Source organism: Gymnodraco acuticeps, unplaced genomic scaffold (genome assembly GCF_902827175.1).
Source record: "Gymnodraco acuticeps unplaced genomic scaffold, fGymAcu1.1, whole genome shotgun sequence".
NCBI lineage: Eukaryota > Metazoa > Chordata > Actinopteri > Perciformes > Bathydraconidae > Gymnodraco > Gymnodraco acuticeps.
This window is the reverse complement of record NW_022992101.1, coordinates 623,443-644,036: the sequence shown is the minus strand read 5'-3', so window position 1 is coordinate 644,036 and position 20,594 is coordinate 623,443. Positions and strand designations below refer to the sequence as shown.

At 40.6% G+C, this 20,594-nt stretch overlaps 1 protein-coding gene across 1 annotated transcript in view; it reads left to right on the top strand.

The window, feature by feature from the left end:
• LOC117537672 (probable JmjC domain-containing histone demethylation protein 2C) overlaps positions 1–20,594 on the top strand; it is a 129,281-nt gene that overhangs the window by 56,282 nt on the left and 52,405 nt on the right.

Genomic DNA, 20,594 nt, shown 5'->3' with positions numbered 1-20,594 from the left:
TTGCCCCGCAGCGATGCTCCCCCGCCCTCCCGTAGACATTTCACGAGCTCAGTCACTTCATAACACCAAAGATAGGTCGCGGTAAACGCTCTGAAGTGAGGCTCCACTACACTAAAAAATAAAAATAAAAGGCAAAGTGTAATGCCTGTTAATAGCTTGCCACAGGCATAGCTCAGTTAAAATAAAGCACAGCTATTGTGCAATACATTTGTATTGCATGTATATTTTTTAGTAACAATTTCAGTTAAAGCTTTTAAGAATAAATATATTTTTGTTATCTAAACGTTTGACCTCTTTATTTTACAATTTTGGAATCGAAACGGGGAATCGATAAGAACCGGAATCGATAAGCAGAACCGGAATCGAAATCGGAATCGATAAATTTCAAACGATACCCATCCCTAGTGCTGAATTATTGAAGTGGTTTCAATGTAAGAGCAGTTAACACATAATTGCGATTCATTTGACTGATGCACTTCTGATATGATTTACAATATTTGTGGGATTTTTTTTGTTGTTGCCATAATTCCTACAATCATTGAAAAATAGATTACAATGTTCATGTTCATCATGATTTTATAACTTAATCAAAAATGTAATTTAACACATATTTAGCCTTTAAATAAATAGTGTGGTTCCTGCGTTTGATTATCGCACTAGTACATGTTGCAATTTTGATTACATTTGGATTCATGTGTAGCCTTAGTTTCTGTTGGCTGAAAAAGAACTATACATATACTGTCCTGTGGTAGATATACACACTGTAACTGGATTGAATTAGCTAATGAAGAATTAGTCATTCACAATTAGTTTGAGGCTGGAGACTGCAGTCATGGGGAGCAGGGTGGGGGGGCGCTGTGTTCCATATGGAGGTGACACTGCCAGCCCTTAATGTGAATGTAAAAACATCATGTGCAGCCACAGTCTGTCCTCTGACAGATTGTACACATGACTTACTCATAAACTACACACACATTAACACTCCCTGATACATAAACACATCACAGATACTGTAGCTGCACAATTGGCAGTAAATCACAGAGCTGTACATATTCTGGTGTTATGCGGCTGCATATTTGATGTGTGTGTCGTGTGTGTGTGGTCTGCTGAACACAGCTTGTAGTATTGTGCTGGCTGGAACACTGTTCCACTCAGTGTCAGGCAGACGGAGACTGTTCTGTCTCCATCAGTCTTCAGGCTGTGCTTAACACAAGACACAAACTCTATTTCTGTTTTGTCTTAAGTTTGCAGCCAATCAGAAGTCAGCTTCACTGCCGCTGTGTCCTCCGCTGACTTGTAATCTGTGCTGTAGTTTCTGTGCGCAGTAGCGTCTGCACTGTCAGCTCCCTCAAATGTTCCCACTAAACAGGTGTGATGAACCACTGTGTTCTGACGGCAGCAGAGCATACAATAGTCTGGGAGCTTGATGGTATGGATGCTCTTTTTAGTTGCAATGAGCTTAGCTGAATACGTTTAAGATGTGTGATTCATTATTTATCAAATAAACCTGTTAGTGATTGTATATTGCGTGGAGAGTAACAAACAGCATCCAGGTGGAGATGCACTTCAGGCTCATTGCTTGCTTTCATTTGTATTTGTTGGAGTGATTTGAGATTGACCTTTGACATTAAGGCAAGGCAAAAGGCTACATCTAGAGGAACTTGCATATAACCTGCATATCAAGCTTTGAGTGGTGGGAAGACTCGAAAAGCACTAGATAAATGTCAAGGTCCAATGACCTGTTCCTGTATACCAGTTAAAAGTCCCTGCATGATATTTCAGACATTTTTGGAGTTCAAACTCACTATCAGTGTTTATTGTAAACTCTCCTGTTTTCCTATTGTGCCAGCTACTTACCGCAAGCTTTGATTTCGGAGTAACTTATTCTATATGTTCATCTTTGGAGCCTTGTCGACGAATGGTATACAGTGCTTACAGTATGAGCGCTCATTAACAAGTCATAATGTGGACCAGAAAGCAGTGCAGTCAGCACAGCGTGTTTCACACACACACACACACACACACACACACACACACACACACACACACACACACACACACACACACACACACACACACACACACACACACACACACACACACACACACACACACAGTTTTCTCTCGAGGCTGGCATGGGCCTGGACGGAACTGGATTGACTCCAGCATGCTAACATAAAGACATATCTCTAATCCTTTCTACACAAAGCTATCTCTTTCAATATCTGCACCGCTTTCCCCTATTAATACCAATACTACTAATGTTTTATTTTGTTCTATTTTATTTTTAGGAGTATTATGTCACATCATCACTGCTCTATATTTTAATGTTATAAAAGTTTGTTTTTAAATAGTTTTTTATAATTGTTATATTATATTTAAAAATGATATATTATAAATGTTATATTTATATTTGTTATGTCATTCTTCTTAGAATGTATCTTCTTTAACTGTGTATGTATGCACCGTATTCACCAATGCAAATTCTGATTGGTAACGCGTTACTATAAATAGTTGACCTACTAATTAGGAAAGTCTTGTAGTTAATTGATGTCCCTTACACTAAACGGATCTCTTTCAACGTAAGGCTGCAGCCACACGACAACGTAACGGTCGTATCCGCTACAGTTCTCTATCATATAGACGGTTCGGCCACACAAGGCCGACATGGAAACGCAGAAAACGATCACGATACAGTACATTAGCCTGTATGCCTATGATAAATTGCCTTAGCTAAACCTTGAGCTAACTTATCCATTAGCTAGTAGCCTTAGTTAACTATAATTATTATTGTCTTTTAGCTAATTAGCTGTAAACTCGAGGCACTGGCAGTTTAGTAATTTGTTCATCACCACTCACCTTCAAAATAAGCCAAGAAAAGCCGGCATAACATGGGACAGTAAAGTGGGAGGTGCTGCTACCTGTCGGTCTGAAGGGACTGCCGCTGTGCAGGAGGGGGGAGGGAGGGTAGAGAGAGCATAGGAATTTCACAGTCTAATCTCCCGACCTGATGTTTTTATTTTGTATTCAATCAATATATTTTTGGAAAGGGAAACTGTGCGCAAACAGCAGTAGATATATACTCATTTATTAAAAAGAAAAAAAGGGGGAAAAAAGGCACTTTCTCTGGAGGAAGAAAAAGGGCAGGGGCTCAAGCCCACTTTGATGTCTATGTGTGTACGTGCCTGCTTGAAATACATGTAGTTGTTTACTCTTCTCAGTACTTTATATTATTCTGAAACGGGTCATTTTGCAGAATTTTACTTTTTACACTTCAAGCACATTTTGATGCTCATACTTTTGTACTTTTACTCAAGTAGAATTTTGAAATCACAACTTTTACTTGTAGTGGAGTATTTAAGACCATAGTATTTGTACTTTTACTTAAACTAAGGATTTGAGTACTCCTCCAACACCGACAACCTGAACACACACACAGTCACACTCCCAGTACCCCACAGCAGCAGTAACTGGAGCCATCTGAAGTGAAGGAGAGTGGGAAAGTGGGAGCCTGAATCTTTCCTCCATTCTTGAAGTGCTTTGCCCGCACAGAGCTGCCTTTTCTTTGGGAGACCTTTGAATCTGACTGAGCAGTAAAAACAGCTCCACACACTCTCACACAAACTCTCACACACACTCAGTCAGAGCAGTGGCCACTCCCCTCTCTGTTTTTCCAGTTGGGCAGGAAGACCGGAGGGAGGAAGAGGAGGGAGGGAGGGGGCTACAATCTGTTTGGCATAAACTGTACAATGAAGTCACTGTTTCGGGGGCCAGCCTGCTGTGTGTGTGTGTGTGTGTGTGTGTGTGTGTGTGTGTGTGTGTGTGTGTGTGTGTGTGTGTGTGTGTGTGTGTGTGTGTGTGTGTGTGTGCGTGTGTGTGTGTGTGTGTGTGTGTGTGTGTGTATAAAGTTCTGGTGGGTGTTGAGGACAGGAGGTTAGGAATAGAACAGTTAGTGCTGACTCAGTTTGTCCAAACTACACACTCTGAGCCCAGTAACAGAGCGTGGATTTTCCAGGGTATTGTGCTGGAACGTTCCCTCTCACACAGTGCTGTAGACACTGAGGGAGCACTGACCAGTTTTCTGTCAACTCCAGATGAGAAAACTAGGTAAAAAAGGGGAGCCTATGTTGTATATGTCGCTTTGATGACTCATGTTCTGTTCTGCCCTTCTCTGGGACACATCAGCACAACGCTCGTGTTTACGCTACAAAATATATATGTGATCAAATGTGTTGCCGACCCCCACCACAAATGGTTCAAATGGTCAAATCACGCCGAGTCTAGGGAGTATTTAGAACTGTCCATGTGATACAAACGCTCGACACATGTAGGGTCAAAGGTTAAACGTGTCGCTCCCTGTCTCTCAAAGTTTCTCTCCCAATTCCATTTCAAATATAAGTATGCCTTTGTATGAATAACAGGTAATAATTATACAATTCAATAAAAGAAAAGGAAGATACTATTCATTGTGTGAAGAAATAATTAAGATATACCCAGTTTGGGAAATGCCTTTGTCACAGCAGCATTTAGTTTAGTTTAGTTTATTTATTGATAGTGTCGTGGACGGTCCCCATCGATGAACTGTCACAAAAACAGTAAATGGTGCAGCTTTAGCCGACATGGCTAATTTCCAGCTGTTGTCCCCGGCCAGATGGTAATAGACACCCTTAAAATTACAATATATCAACAGCATTAGTTATAAGAAAATATATAAAATAAAAAGGAGGAAAGACAAGTAGATACCGGTGTGAGGATAAAAGAGAACAATCAACAACACACGTTACTATATACAGTACATGTCACATATAGCACATCACAATCACATAGCAGAAACGAGGGGCAACATGTAACAGAACATGTAACACAACATGTAACACTCACGCCATACTCAACACAGACTAGTGTGTGCGGGTGTAGTTCTCAGTGAACCATGTTTTTAAGTGAGCTGTGAAGGTGGTATGTGTGTGTGTGTGTGTGTGTATGTATGTCTTTGATTTGAGTGGGTAGAGAGTTCCAGTTTTGTATTGCTATGACCGAGAATGATGACTGACCAAAAGTACTCTTCCTGAATGGGACTGATAGGTCGCCACGTGTGGAGCTTCTAGTGGTCCGTCTGGTGTTGTTACGTTGAGTAACCAATGAGCTAAGAGGTGGAGGGGCTGTATTGTGCAGGATTTTGTAAACCAGAACGATGTTCCTATACTTTATTAAATCTTCCCAACTCAGGATGTTATGCTTGTTGAGGATGGTACAGTGATGGGAGCGGTTAGGTTTCTGGTCCAGTACTTTGAGGGTTTGTTTGTACAGGGTTGCTAGTGGCTTCAGTGTGGACCTGTTAGTTTGCCCCCAGCTTGTGAGACAGTATGTAAGATGTGACATGATCATGGCATTCATGTATCATTCGGCAGAATTCAATGTCATTGTGTTTCTTATGTATTTAAAATTTGCTAGGCTAAACTTGACTCTTTGGGTCACTTTTTTGACTTGTGTTTTGAATGTTAAATTAGAGTCAATAATGATTCCAAGGTACTTAACCTGAGGCACAATGTTAGTGATCAGCACTAAAGCTGAGGTCAGTTTATCAGCAGCCTTTTGCTTTGTGTTGGCATGCACATATATCACAGTGTCATCGGCATATAGCTGTGTTTCCACATCAGGACAGACAGATGGCAGGTCATTAATATATAGGGTAAAAAGAAGTGGACCAAGTATTGAACCTTGTGGTACTCCGGTGCTTAAGTCTAGAGTTGGAGAGAGTTGATTATTGACGATAACATGCTGACGCCTACCAGTAAGGTATGATTCAATCCAACTGAGTGTGAATGGAGAGCAGTTAAAAGCCGACAATTTGGACAGAAGGACCTTATGGTTGACTGTATCAAAGGCTTTGCGTAGATCCAGAAATACTGCACCAACAACACCTCTTTTGTCAACCATTGCTTTGACCTTTTCTATAAAAAAGCAGTTGGCTTTTTTTCGGTTGAATAATTTGCCCTGAAGCCAAACTGCATGGGATGAAGTTGAAATGGACTGTTGTTTAAGAAGGAGACAAGCTGTTCTGACACCCACTTCTCAGCCACCTTGGATACTACAGGTAAGATGCTAATTGGGCGGTAGTTGTTGATGTTCAGAGGGTCACCTGACTTGAAAATGGGGGTTACAATTGCAGTCTTCCATGCACTTGGGAATGTCCCATGTAATACAGATGAATTGATGATTTGGGTAAGAGGGCAGACTAAGTAATCTTGCAGTGATTTAAGCATTGTAGAATCCATAGCGTATGTGTCCTTAGCTGTCGAAGTTTTAAGAGAATTAATAATTGCTTTGGTTTTTAATTCCGATATGGGTTGAATGCAAACCTTTTGCCTCATTAATTATTGTTATGAAGAAGTTGGCTTTGGCCTTTCTGATTGTTTGAGTTACTTTGTTACGTAATGAAGTAAACCTATGCCTGTCAGTAGTTAATTTAGTTTTCAGTGCTCTTTTCAGTGCAAAGTCTCTTTCCTTCATCAAGTTCAATATATCCGTATTGAACCAAGGAAGTGCATTGTTTTTGTTTTTTCCACTTTTCATTTTTCTGGAGAACATCTGCACTAAATCATGTAGCTTGGTTGCAAACATTTGGCTGTCTGTTTCTACACTGCTCCCAGTTAGCATACTTTCCCAGTCAGTCTGTTGCACAGCTTGCTCAAAGTTTGCAAATTCATTTTTTGGTATTCTTAGTTGTTCCAAAGGTTTGTAAGAGTGGTGGAACCGTTTATTTTCTTTAGACAAGCATTGCACATGAATTACACATAAAATAAACATAAACATTAACAGCAAATATATATTTCTGTATAGACAGTAAAAAATAAACAAAACACAACAGTATGTACATAACAAAAGTTAAAAAAATGTTTCTCTCTGGTAGTCCACTAGCAGATGACAAACACCCACCTCTCCGCCTCTTCAATTTTTTTCCGCCGGTCAACATGTCCATTAAAGTTTAAATTAGAAAAGTGCCGGTCAAATGTCTTCTTTGTTATTCATTGAGCTTTAAAACAAATGAATAATGACTCTATATAATCATATATAAGAATAAAACACGGAGGACGAAGATCTCTTTTTCTCACCCTCTTCTCTCCGCTGCAGCCTAGCATCTGATCTCAAAGCACGCTCCCCTCTCCTGCAGGGGGGCGTGGTCAGCTGCAGCTCACAGAATCAGCCCCCTGCAAAAACAGGGCTGGAAAGAGCAAATAGAGCGAAATGAGGCATGGCTAAAATGCAGGATCTGTTTGGTATTTTGAAAAAAAAACTATATTTATATACTTTATATAGGTATGGCCCTACAATATATTGTTCAAATATAGCATGATATGTCCCCTTTAATAGGGGATTTCAATTTTGACGGGGCGATTCTATTTTAACAGCCGCCGACAGGGGGCGAAAGAGACGAGTGAGCGATACAGGGAGAGAAACACAGAAGAAGAGACGAGAGAGCAGAGAGGAAAGTGAGTGAAGAGGATAATTAGTGATACAGGGAGAGAAGCGGAGAGGAGAGTGAACGGGCGTGTTAGCGGCAGGCAGGGAGAGACAAATAATTACACATGGCGCTCTCCAAGAAGAGGAAAGTGGACAGTGAGAACAGAGCTTTTAACCCTGAGTGGACTCATTCATGTTCATCCTGCCCACTGGGAGCACAGAGCCAGTGTGTCTCATTTGTTCAGAGACCGTGGCGCTCATTAAAAGTGCCAAAACGCCACTATGAGACAAAACATAAAGTGTTTGACCAAACATTCCCTCTCAAGTCAGAACTGAGGTCACAACAAATAAGCAGTCTCAGAGCCCGATATGATCAGTCCACCAGGATCAAAATAAAACTAAATATGGTTCCAGCGCAGGCTAACCGAGGATAACCAATGAGCACCTGCATGTGTGTATGAGAATGGCCCTGACACCATTTCAGCCCTGATTTACAAGCTCCTGGCAGGACAAGCTCAATTCTCACACTGAATCAAACAAAGTGAGTGATGGACTGCAATATAAGAGGGAAAGAAAGAGAAACTTTAAAACTGTTCAATTGTTATGATGTGTAAAGACTGATATTGTTCTATAATCGTCTGAAACTGTTAAGTCATGATGTGAAACGGTTAACAAAGAAAAAAGGAAACTCAAGCTGCTGCTACACTTTATTTTATTTATCTAAAATCAAGCACTTTTAAGATGCACACATTTTCAAAAGCTATTTGATTTATTTCCTCTATTTTATTTTTAAATGCAGCCAGAGAGGAACATTACACATATCCACAGTATTTACTGTATATCTGTATAGTTTAATGTTAATTGACAATAAATATTGTTATTTTTGAATTGTACTTTCTTTATTTGATTGGCAGTCAGTTGTTGATTACATACAGACATTGATAAAGCTACAGCTTTGTGTCTTTCTTTCTTACAGTGCAGACGCTTTTCTGCTTGCTCCTGCCTCTGCTTACTTTTTATGCTGATTTTCCTATTCTTATTCTCTGAAAACTTCGAGCAGCGGCTCCTGGACATTAACTTATCACTGGGACAGTTCATCTTCGTAAATAGACGGAGGGTTTCAGCCATATTGACGACCTCAGTCTTACAGTAGCGTGGCCTAGCAACAGCTAAAGCCTGGTAGGCTACTGCATGCTATTTAGCTTAAGCTAGTTGGTAGCAAAATGCCTCCGTTCTCTACAGATGACTTTCACAAACTTATACAGAAGATAGCTGTGTTGGAAATGAAAATGCAATGGTTGGAAGTTAACGTGGAAGTGAATGGACTATGTCATGGGAATGACACCACTTTACCAGTGTTGCAAAATAATGGAGAAGGGTATGCTAACTCACAGCTAGTTAGCAGCTACAAGGATTCCAAGGAACAGGAGGGCTGTGTACCGGGTAATAAATCTACAAGTGGTAGTCCTCCCTGGAACTCTCTGGGTGCAAGGCCTAAGAGTAAATCATTTCCATGGGATTTGGGAGGACGGATAACATGCAGAGCCCAGCGCTCTGAAATCTGTGATGCGACCGGCTGGCCTGCATTGTTATCACCCAGGAAGAGCGCCTCTTCAACCCCTATTCATACTAGGAAACAGCAGTGGACAGCTGCTAAAGGGAGAATTACAAACAATCCTCCTAAACCACCAAGTGTGCCAATCCAGAACAGATACGCTCTGCTGACCGAGAGCCGGAGATCTCTTTCTGATGACCTGGATAACCTGTCCTCTTCACACAGCAGGGTAAGGACCAATAGCTACTCCAAAAGTAAAAGGCTAGAGGGAAAGCTAACGACTGGGCCTGAAACTCTGATTGTGGGTGACTCTGCTGTAAGAGATGTAAAAGGTCTGTGTAATAAGAACAACACCAAAGTACTCTGTTTTCCCAAGGATGTGGTCTCTGACTTGGCTGAGAAGATCCTGCATATTGGGGCTGAACATCCGACTGTGAAGAATGTGGTACTGCACATTGGAACAAATGATGTTGTGAAACAACAGTCAGAAGTGCTGAAAGAAGACTTTAAATGTTTGTTGGAAACTGCCAGCTCTTTAAATGCAGAGGTGTTCATCAGTGGCCCTCTACCGCCAGTCAGAAGAGGAGTGGAGAGATTCAGCAGATTGTTTGCACTGAATACCTGGCTTTCAACTGTCTGTACTGACCATTCTGTTCATTTTATTGACAATTTTAACTTTTTCTGGGATCGCAGACATCTTTTCCACGCAAATGGAGTTTGCCTGAACAAGTCAGGAGTGAAATTGTTTATCTCTAACATATTCAACTGCTTGCATTATCAATCTGTTCCCTCTGCCAAGGACAAGCAGCAAGAGGAATCAAAACAGGAGAAAGACACAACACATCGCGCAGAAAACCCTGAAGAATTATCACTGCACCCGCCTGAGGAATGTTCTGATTATGGGAGACACATGGAGGAGTCTCCACTGCCCTTCACCCCCCTCACCCCCCCCCTGACAACGCCTTTGAGGATACTCCGTTCACCCTTTCACCCTCGCCCACCCTCCTGGAGTTCGTTGAACACATGAAGGAGATACAGAGGGTTGGCACCGATTCCTTCCTGGAGTTCAAAGACCAAACTAAGGCGATACGCAGGGCTGGGACCATGTCCTTTACGCCCGCTCCTCAACGACGCCCACCAAAATCACCGCAGAGACGCGCACCATCTCCCCCGTCTTCATCACCGTGCCTACGTCAACCACCTCCCCCCCCCTGGCAGCATGTCCTCTACCCCCGCACCATCTCCCACGTCTCCATCACCGTGCCTGCGTCGGCCGCCTCCCCTCCCTTCGAGAGGGCATCTGCAGTCTCCGAAGCCTGATAAGGATGTGTGTGTACTAAACGCTGCAAACTGATATTTGCTGGGTCCAGGCTCAAGGGCGTATGGCACTCTCAACTCTTTCCAGGACATGCTGGGGCCCTGCCTGCCTATAGCTTTGCCGATATCTGTGTTGATAGGTAATAGATTAAGAGCGGTGAATCATCTTAGAAACAGGAAGCGCTCAAACGTTTGTGTGAGTTTATCTAATTTAGCAGTGATTCCATGTCAGCCACAGCTTGTTACAAAAAACATGACTGATAGTGTGTTTAACAAACTTAAACTAGCTTTATTAAATGTCAGGTCTTTGGCAGGAAAAACATTTTTAATCAATGATTTTATCACTGAGCACAATCTCGATTTTATGTTTTTAACAGAAACTTGGATTGAACAAAATAACAGTGCAGCTGTTCTTATCGAATCAACCCCTCCCAACTTTAGTTTTATGAGTCAGGAAAGAATGCATAAGAAAGGGGGTGGAGTTGCTATTCTGTTCAATGATTCCCTTCAATGCAGGAAAACATCGTATGGAAACTTTGATTCTTTTGAATATGTGGCCCTTCAGCTGAAATGCTCCTCTCGAGCTCTGTTCCTAAATATCTATAGACCACCCAAATACTGTGCAAGCTTTTTTGATGACTTTACTGAACTGCTGTCTATAGTGTGTATTGACTTTGACCGTCTAGTCATTGTTGGTGATTTTAACATCCATGTTGACAACCCCCAGGACAGAGGGGCAAAATAACTGTTTTGTGCTCTTGATAGCTATGGACTGACTCAGCATGTGACGGAGCCCACGCACAATAAGGGGCACACTCTGGACTTAATTATCTCAAAGGGTCTGAATATCTCTAAGGTTGTCGTGACTGATGTTGCACTCTCTGACCATTCCTGTGTTTTCTTTGAGAGCTCTATTTCTGTTCACAAAAATGTTCAAAAAGAGGTAACCACAAAGCGATATTTAACTGAAAATACTAGGGAAATGTTTACTCAGAATTTTTCTTCCACACTTGCCCCTGCTAACATCTCAGTAAATGAGCTAGTAGATCATTTTAATTCAAAAATTAAAAATGTTATAGATGCCATTGCTCCAACTAAGGTAAAGGAAGTGTCTGGCAAGAAAATATCTCCATGGAGAAAGGCTGAAAACTGCAGTCATTAAACCGCTCTTAAAAAAGAATAATCTAGATGCTTCAGTAATGAACAATTACAGGCCCATATCAAACCTCCCATTTCTAGGTAAAATCATTGAAAAAGTTGTTTTTCAACAGTTGAGTAATTTCTTGCATTTAAATAGCTGTTTGGATGTGTTCCAGTCAGGCTTTCGTCCAAACCACAGCACTGAGACTGCTCTTGTAAAGGTCTTTAATGACATCCACTTAAATACAGACAATGGCAGAACTTCAGTGTTAGTATTATTAGATCTCAGTGCTGCGTTTGACACTGTTGACCACAACATATTACTAGACCGACTGGAGAACTGGGTGGGACTTTCGGAAACAGTTCTAAATTGGTTTGAATCCTACTTAAAGGACAGAAACAACTTTGTTTCTATAGGTAAATACACATCTGACAGTTGACAAATATGACATGTGGGGTTCCTCAAGGCTCCATCTTGGGGCCTCTTCTCTTTAACATCTACATGCTACCACTGGCTCAGATAATGAAAAACAACAAAATAAGTTACCATAGCTATGCAGATGACACACAAATTTACGTAACAATTTCACCAGGAGACTATGCTCCAATTCAAACACTGAGTAAGTGCATTGAACAAATCAATGACTGGATGTGTCAGAACTTTCTCCAATTAAACAAAGATAAAACTGAGGTAATGGTTTTTGGAGCAAAGGCAGAACGTATAAAAGTTAGCGCTGAGCTTCAGTCTGCAATGTTCAAAACAACAGATAAAGCCAGAAATCTAGGTGTAGTCGTGGACTCTGAACTGAGTTTCAACAGTCACATTAAAACAGTTACTAAATCAGCCTACTATCACCTAAAGAATATATCTAGGATTAAAAGACTAATGTCACAGCAGGATTTGGAAAAACTTGTCCATGCTTTTATCTTCAGTAGACTGGACTACTGCAATGGTGTCTTCACAGGTCTCACTAAAAAATATATTAGGAAGCTGCAGCTGATTCAGAACGCCGCTGCTCGAGTCCTCACTAAAACTAAGAAAGTGGATCACATCACTCCTGTTCTGAAGTCTTTACACTGGCTTCCTGTGTGTCAAAGAATATATTTCAAAAATACTGCTGCTAAAGCACTGAATGGTTTAGGCCCAAAATACATTTCTGACCTCCTGCTAAATTATGAACCATCCAGATCTCTCAGGTCTTCAGGGACTGGTCAGCTTTCTGTCCCCAGAGTCAGAACTAAACATGGTAAAGCAGCGTTCAGTTATTATGCTCCAAATATCTGGAACAAACTCCCAGAAACCTGCAGGTCCGCTGCAACTCTGACTACTTTTAAATCCAGGCTGAAGACTTTTCTTTTTGTCGCTGCTTTTAATTGAACTATTCATATCTTAGACTGCACTGTAATTTTAATCCATGTTATTTTTCCATTAATGTTTAATTGAACTATTCATATCTTAGACTGCACTGTAACTTTTATCCATGTATTTTTTCTTTTAATGTTTATTTTATTAGCTTTTCTTTTTAATGACTGATTTTAAATGCCATTTTCTTAATGTCTTTCATTTTTTGTAAAGCACTTTGAATTGCCTTGTGTTGAAAAGTGCTATATAAATAAACTTGCCTTGCCTTGCCTTACAGGCTATTTCAATATATATCACACTAATTCATAAAGCAAGTTAGACATTTTGATGTTCCGGACATTTGCATGGGGAGATTTTCTCTAACTGGACCTCGTTGAATTTTAGTTGAATACCCCTGGCCTAGAGTATCTCTATTGAATATACAATATTTATACAGGTTAACAAATAACATTGAAGTCAAGGCCAGCCCCCCCCACTAACAAAATGTAAACTATTTACATTATAAGTTAGCCAACGTTCACTATTTGCTTATAAATTAACAAGCAACTAGAAAATGCATTTCCTGCAGAAAATGCGTGTGAATGCTGTAAACTGTGAACATTTGTGGCTGAATTTAGCTGAAAATGCAGAAAAAGCTCAATATGTTATTAGCTGAATTGTAGCTGCTTTTAGCTAAAAAAATGCAGAAAAAGCTTAATATTTAAAAGAAAATATTTTAAAAAAAGGTATAAACAACAACATGTATAGCCTTGATGTCCTGAAATAGCTGAATAATGTAATAGTTGAATGGTTTCTGCAGCTGAAAATAGGTAGTAGTGAATGAATATTAATATTATGTATTAAGATGAGAAAAGAAAGTAAAAAGGCTTGGGAAAGCAGTAGAATATTTGAACTGCAAACTTTTTAACTAACTTGATGGTGAATTATCTGTCGCCATGGCAACGGCATTTGATGACACCCCATAATACGCTTAGATGTCTTGATGGCTGCATTTTTACCAAACCTGTGAAGTTTTGGGCCATTTCGAGCATTTTCACTGAAGTTATGAGAAAACCGTGTTTCATGGTGAGCATTGTGTTGCCATTAGGGCTGTCCCGAATTCCATTTTTCGGGCTCCGGATATTCGGTAGTAATCAGCAGCGAATATTCGGCCCGCGCGGGGTGGTTGGGGGGGGGCGTAGTAATCAGCAGCGAACCGCTTCAACACGTGTATTTCGGTGTATTCACGGCATTCATTTTATTATTCTACAGTATTGTTGTGTTATAGTTATTTGTCAATGTAACCCAATTTGTGTTCTTTGAAATTGAAAAGGATATCGCATTGTGTTTGTTACTTTTGTTGCAGTTGTATATGTCTTAAGTGTAATTTGGCTTGGCTTCCTATTTATGGACATGCTTTTATTTTAAGGAGAGTTAGCGCTGTTGACAGGAAGTTGTTGTTGTTGCTTTGGAAACAATGTGACAGAGATTAACGGAGAAAAGTAATATCTACATATAAAGACCGAGAAAGTAAACTATAACGTTTATGGTTAAAGTCCCTGTCACACTGTCCCGAAATTGACACCCGATGGACACACGAATATGGAATTGTGAATTTCGCACGAAGATGGCCCCGAACCACACACGAAGGCAACATTTACATTACATTTAAGACATACAACTGCAACGAAAGTACCAAAAACAATTATGTTACAGTACTATGATACTGTACTGATATCTTCAGACTTTGTTCTTTACTTTATCGGTCGTTATATGTAGAAAATATTACGTTTTCTCCTTAATGTTGTTTCCATAACAACAACAACTTCCTGTCAACTGTCCTTCAAAATAATATATGATATCCTTTTTAGTTTCACAGAACACAAATTGGGTTATTTACATAATATATTTACATGATTTTGTTGTGCAATAAAACAACCCGATGGACACACGATAAAGGAAATGTTCAAATTCGGCTGTGATCCTAGCAACATCGGGCCATTCGTGAGGGCATCTTAAGCCTTCGTATGACCGCCGGTGGAGTTTCTCAGGCTCCGGCAGCAACTTCGTGAGCGGTGGCAAAATCTTTGGCATGCCAAAAAATTGCCGAAGGACCTTGCGAAGGTTCATTTTCGTGTTGAATTCGTGTGTCAATTGTGCCCTTCGTAAGGCCATCGTGAGGGCATCGTGTTATCATCGGTGCCATCGGGCATTCGCCCCGATCAGAGTGAGGGTGAATGCACCGATGATAACACGAAGATGACACGATTTTACAAGATGCCCTCACGATGCCTTACGAAGTTGCCGCTCACGAAGTTGCTGCCGGAGCCTGAGAAACTCCACCGGCGGTCATACGATGGCTTAAGATGCCCTAACGAATGGCCCGATGTTGCTACGATCACAGCCGAATTTGAACATTTCCTTTATCGTGTGTCCATCGGGTGTCAATTTCGGGACAGTGTGACAGGGCCTTAAGTGTTAGCACCCCCCGAAGAGGCACAAGCGCTTACGTTGATATTGGAGATTTCAATAAATTCTATTTGAAAAACAAACAAAACGAATATCTGAATAACGAAATAGAAACCCGAATAGTACTCCAAGGAACGAATATTCGGATATTCGGGTACAGCCCTAGTTGCCATGGCAACGGCATTTGAAGAAATCTCAAAACTGTCCCGTATATGTCTTCACGGCTGGACTGTTAGCACACGTGAAGTTTGAGCACTTTTTGAACATTTTCATAGGAGTTATACATTACATTAGGAGGTTACATTACTCTCTCTCTTCTCTCTTCTCTCTCTCTTCTCTTGCTCGCCCTCTCTCTCTTCCCTTGGTCACCCTCTCACTCTTCTCTTGATCACCCTCTCACTCTTCTATCACCCTCTCTCTCTTCTCTTGATCTCCCTCTCTCTCTTCTCTTGATCGCCCTATCTCTCTTCTCTTGATCATTCATCATCATCGGTGTGTCTCTGTGCGAGAGAGTATGTGTGTGTGTGTGTGTGTGTGTGTGTGTTTGTGTGTGTGTGTGTGTGTGTGTGTGTGTGTGTGTGTGTGTGTGTGTGTGTGTGTGTGTGTCTGTGTGTGAGAGAGAGAGAGAGAGTGTGTGTCTGTCTGTGTGTGTGTGAGAGAGAGAGAGAGAGAGTGTGTGTGTGTGTGTGTGTGTGTGTATGTGTGTGTGTGTGTGTGTGTGTGTGTGTGTGTGTGTGTGTTAATTGTTACAGCTCAAATGCATTGCAATGACTTCCATGTTAAAAAAAGACTTTAAAAAGCTGAATATTTTAAAAAGTATAACATATTTTGAAAAATGTGAAAGTTTCCCATCATGTGTTGAAAAGGCTGAATAGTTTGATATTTGAATGGTTCCTGCAGCTGAAATTAGGCTGAAGGAGTTAAATAAAGATATGAAATGCAAGTAGTAGTGAATGAATGTTTACAAACACCTGTGTGTGTAAACCCAGAGATCAGAGGTTACCATGGTGACGACTTATGACGATTTACCAACTGCAGCACTGAGTCCCATAAGAATGCATTGAGGAGTATATCTGACAATTTTGCCACCTGTTCAAAAACTATGGGTCCTATAAAAAATGAGCAGACCGTGAGCATCAGGGAACCCCGATGAACTGATATATGTTTGTTTTTTTGGTTTTATGTGTAAAATGTGGAGATGGGAGCAGTGTCTAAAGTGTACTTCTCTCTGTTCTGAAGAAAGATCCAGTCAAATTTAACATGGGAGTCTATTTGAAGCTAGGTGGAAGGAGTAGCATTTGGCGCAAGGTGTAGGAAAAGAGGATTTGAAGGCTCCTCCCATTGACTTCCATGTTAAAAAAAGAGTTTAAAAAGCTGAATATTTCAAAAAGTATAAAATATTTTTAAAAAGTTGAAGGTTTCCCATCGATTCCTGAAAAGGCTGAATAGTTTAATATTTGAATAGTTTCTGTAGCTGAAAGTAAGCTGAAGTTATGGAGAGCCAAAGTATTGGCTGAAATAATAATAAGGGGAAGAATAAAGATTCGAATAACTATAGTGGAATGCTGTGGCAAAGGTCAACCCGTGCATTAAGGCGGCCCTGGCTGTCAGGAGAGGGGGAGGAAAAGAGAGGCTCCGTCCTCCGTCTATTATTCTTATATTATTATAGGGTCGTTATTCATTAGTTTTAAAGCTCAATAAATAACAAAGAAGACCTTTGACCGGCACTTTTCTAATTTTGGCCGGAAGATTTAAACTTTAACGGACATGTTGACCGGCGAAACCCCACCTCTGCTGCTAAAGCCAGTGCGGAGAATAAACAGAAGGGCAACCATGGCAACCATGCATGCGCGAGAAGTCTTCTTCGCTGCTTTTGGTGTATTTTGTGGCAGAAGTACAGCGCCACTTACAGGCCTGGCATATGTACTACAGCGTCTCCAGTGGTTTCGAGCGGTCTCGTGTGGACGGACACGTTTCTGGTGCCTGTTGCCTGTGGACGGAAGAGTTTTTGATAAAGATTTTGGCTCGTTTCCGTTATCGTCCTCGTGTGGCTGCAGCCTCATCAGTGTCACGTTACTCTGAAAACGTCTTGTGTGCTTTCAAATACAGGTCTCACACACACACACACACACACACACACACACACACACACACACACACACACACACACACACACACACACACACACTGAGACACCTGTGGTGTCAGTTCACACTGCTGCTAGATGTAGAGGGATCCCCTTACATGTGGTCATTAACTCACTTGCCACCAACAGCAGGCCTTTCATTTTAGCAGGTGACAATTGGGTCAGATACAGTGACATCTGTTAGTAGGACATCGTCAAATTAAAATTCTGTAACATGAATGAAACTGTTGTTTTTAGTCCCATCTGTGCTCCATGAAAGCAGATGTCTGTGATATTAAGATCTATATCATCAAATGAGAGTCAATTGACTGTGAATTGTTTGTGCTTTTTGAGAAACTAACTGAGTGGCAAGATGCTTTTAAGTACATTGTGTAGCTAGTATGAAGCCCTTAAATAAATGCAATATTAATTGTTCCTTCCTTCACATGTATATTGATCCATCCACATACACAAAGTATTCAAATATGTTATACTGTACAGATGTATACACATTGGTACCTCACATCAATACATATTTGAACAGAACAATCCAAGTAGAACTGATTCCTCATGTTCATAAAGTGTGATGGTGTCATAGTGGTTTGTAAAAAGCTGGGCAACAACCTGTTCTAAATGTAACTGTGGACATGGTGTAAGCTCCATCAGGGAAATGGCTCACAGTGTATCACAGCTGACCCTCAGCAGGGCGGGGTTGGTTAAACAATAACTTAATAAATGATCACAGCTCTGCCGGTAAACTTAAAGTGATACTGTTACCAATAGGGCCAGACATGTGTACCAGAGCAGTTCACATGTCCAACATTCATCATTCCACTCCCTGAGCAACATTATGACTGCTGGTGCTGAAAGAACAATAATCACAAACTGTCACAGACTGTTCTCTCATGCCTCAGCCTCACTGTCTCCACGGCAACAAGCGTTGTCCCTGAGAGGAAGTGTGTTTCAAGTGTTTAACAAGCCATCTGTCTTTGTCTCCATATCAATGTGAATGTGTGTCATATGTGTTGTTATATTACTAATTATCTGTTGCACGAGTTGTCCTTGTGTCACACTGTTTGTAATCACAGCAGAGCTCAGACAAATAGCCCTGAGCTATAGAAATAATCTCAGGAAGAGGTTACAGTCAATTAATTATCCATCATGTATTTCAATACATCTTTATTAAAGTCACACAATAAATCCCATTTCAAGTTAAAGAGGTTTCTTTACTTATACTGTGGATCAGCCAACACCATGTCAGTGGGCTCAGAACAGATCCACAGATGAGTTCACACCATGTCCGGTGACTGCATCCAATTCAGCATCACTGGCAGGAGAGGCTTGTTTAACTACGATATATTTGACATATTGCAGTGGTTGATGAAAAAGACATGACACAACCTTCCACAACATTTGCATCATCGTCCGTTCACCCATGATGTCACTTGTGCCACTGGACAGGGATACTCCCTGACTTATAAGTCATTGGCTGTGTAGTTGCTGGTTCAGTTCATCTTGTTGTCATGGGACTTTCTGCTGCAATGTAAGATAGATGCTGTGCGTAGCTGTGTTTCAGGATATAGAACATGACTCTAAGCCTTTATTGTGTTTTACATTTGATTGCCTCAAGGCCTTATGATATCCTCCACAGTACGCATTTGAACATAACAAAAATGCTGATCACCACTTACATTGATTTTTGAGTGGTTTAGTCAATGTCGAAAATTGACCACCATAGGAAATGAATGAGATGATGTTTCTCCATCAGATACACACCCACAAATCGACAACCATGGTCAATTTTTAATACATTTTCAGTGTCTATTCTTTTCACTGCAGTTATTCATGTAAAACATGTTAGCAGCTTAAAAGGTTATGGTGATGATTTATGTTTTTGTGTTAATGTGAGAGCAGTTAAAACAGATCGGTCAAAACTGACTGGGAGCGCCGAAGTAAGGAGGGAGAAACAAACACAGGAGTGTTAAAAGCTAAGACATGTTTTATGCGTTTCTCTACTTCTTGCTATTGGGTTGATGCATTTAGATTCACTTCAGTCAGTGCATGGGAAACATGGCGCTGTGATTAACAGGGAATGTCTTTACGTCTTGTTTTTCTCTGCAGTATAATACTCATAGATTCTTGATGCAATAGCAACAAGAACAGGTTCAGAAAGGGTAGAGCATGGGCAGATTGTGAGATGGATAATCAATCACAGACAACGTTGTGCTCTCTGATAAGAACATACAATAAACTGGGTCAGCAAATACAGCTGTCTGTTAGGATACAATACGACGGGTGTGTGTTGGAAACACTGCGATTGATACTGAATCTTTGTGTTCATGCACCAGATTCTCCGCTCATTTTCTATTTCTCTCCACTCAAAAAACAGACCCATTGGTCGTCATGGTGACCATGTTGCCTTGGTAACACAGTCTCTGTGTGTGTCATGTCTAAACAGGCCAACGGTGAGCTAGAATAGATTACAGTGGTGTTGGTAGAAATAGACCAACACACTCATACGTGTGTGTGTTATTTTCTAAACATAGCTGCAGCACAGTGCACAGTGCACAGTGCACAGTGCACAGTGCACAGTGCACAGTGCACAGTGCACAGTGCACAGTGCACAGTGCACAGTGCACTGTGCACTGTGCACTGTGCACTGTGCTGCAGCACGTTATGAGATCCAGCTGTCAGGTCTACAGGAGAACATGGTAAATATTTGGTGGACATGTTTTTATTAAGGCTTTTTTTTATCTTTACACACAAGTTAGTTTAATATTGTAAAGAATATTAGATATTGGTTTGCCTTTTTTGTAATTATGTATCTGTATTTATTTAGTAAAGACAGGAAACACAAACAAAGACAAGCATATTTCATATTTCATACAGTCCCACTGATTGTTTTCCATTTCATCTTATGTTGTACGAACTTTTGAATTTTTTGTTGCAATATTTTTTCCAAAAGAATCTGTCTTTGCGATCTTTTTTTTAAACTTCTAAATTCAGATCACTCCTTGATTCAGTTGGAAAAATACGTATTTTACTAAGAAAAATAATTGTATTAATTATCTTTGGACTATTTTCCTCCAGAAGCTTAAATCAAATGTTGGAAGGTGTAACTGTAATCAATATTGGGTGGCTTCAGTTCATTTTGAATCTTAGCAAACAGACTTGCAACGTCAGAG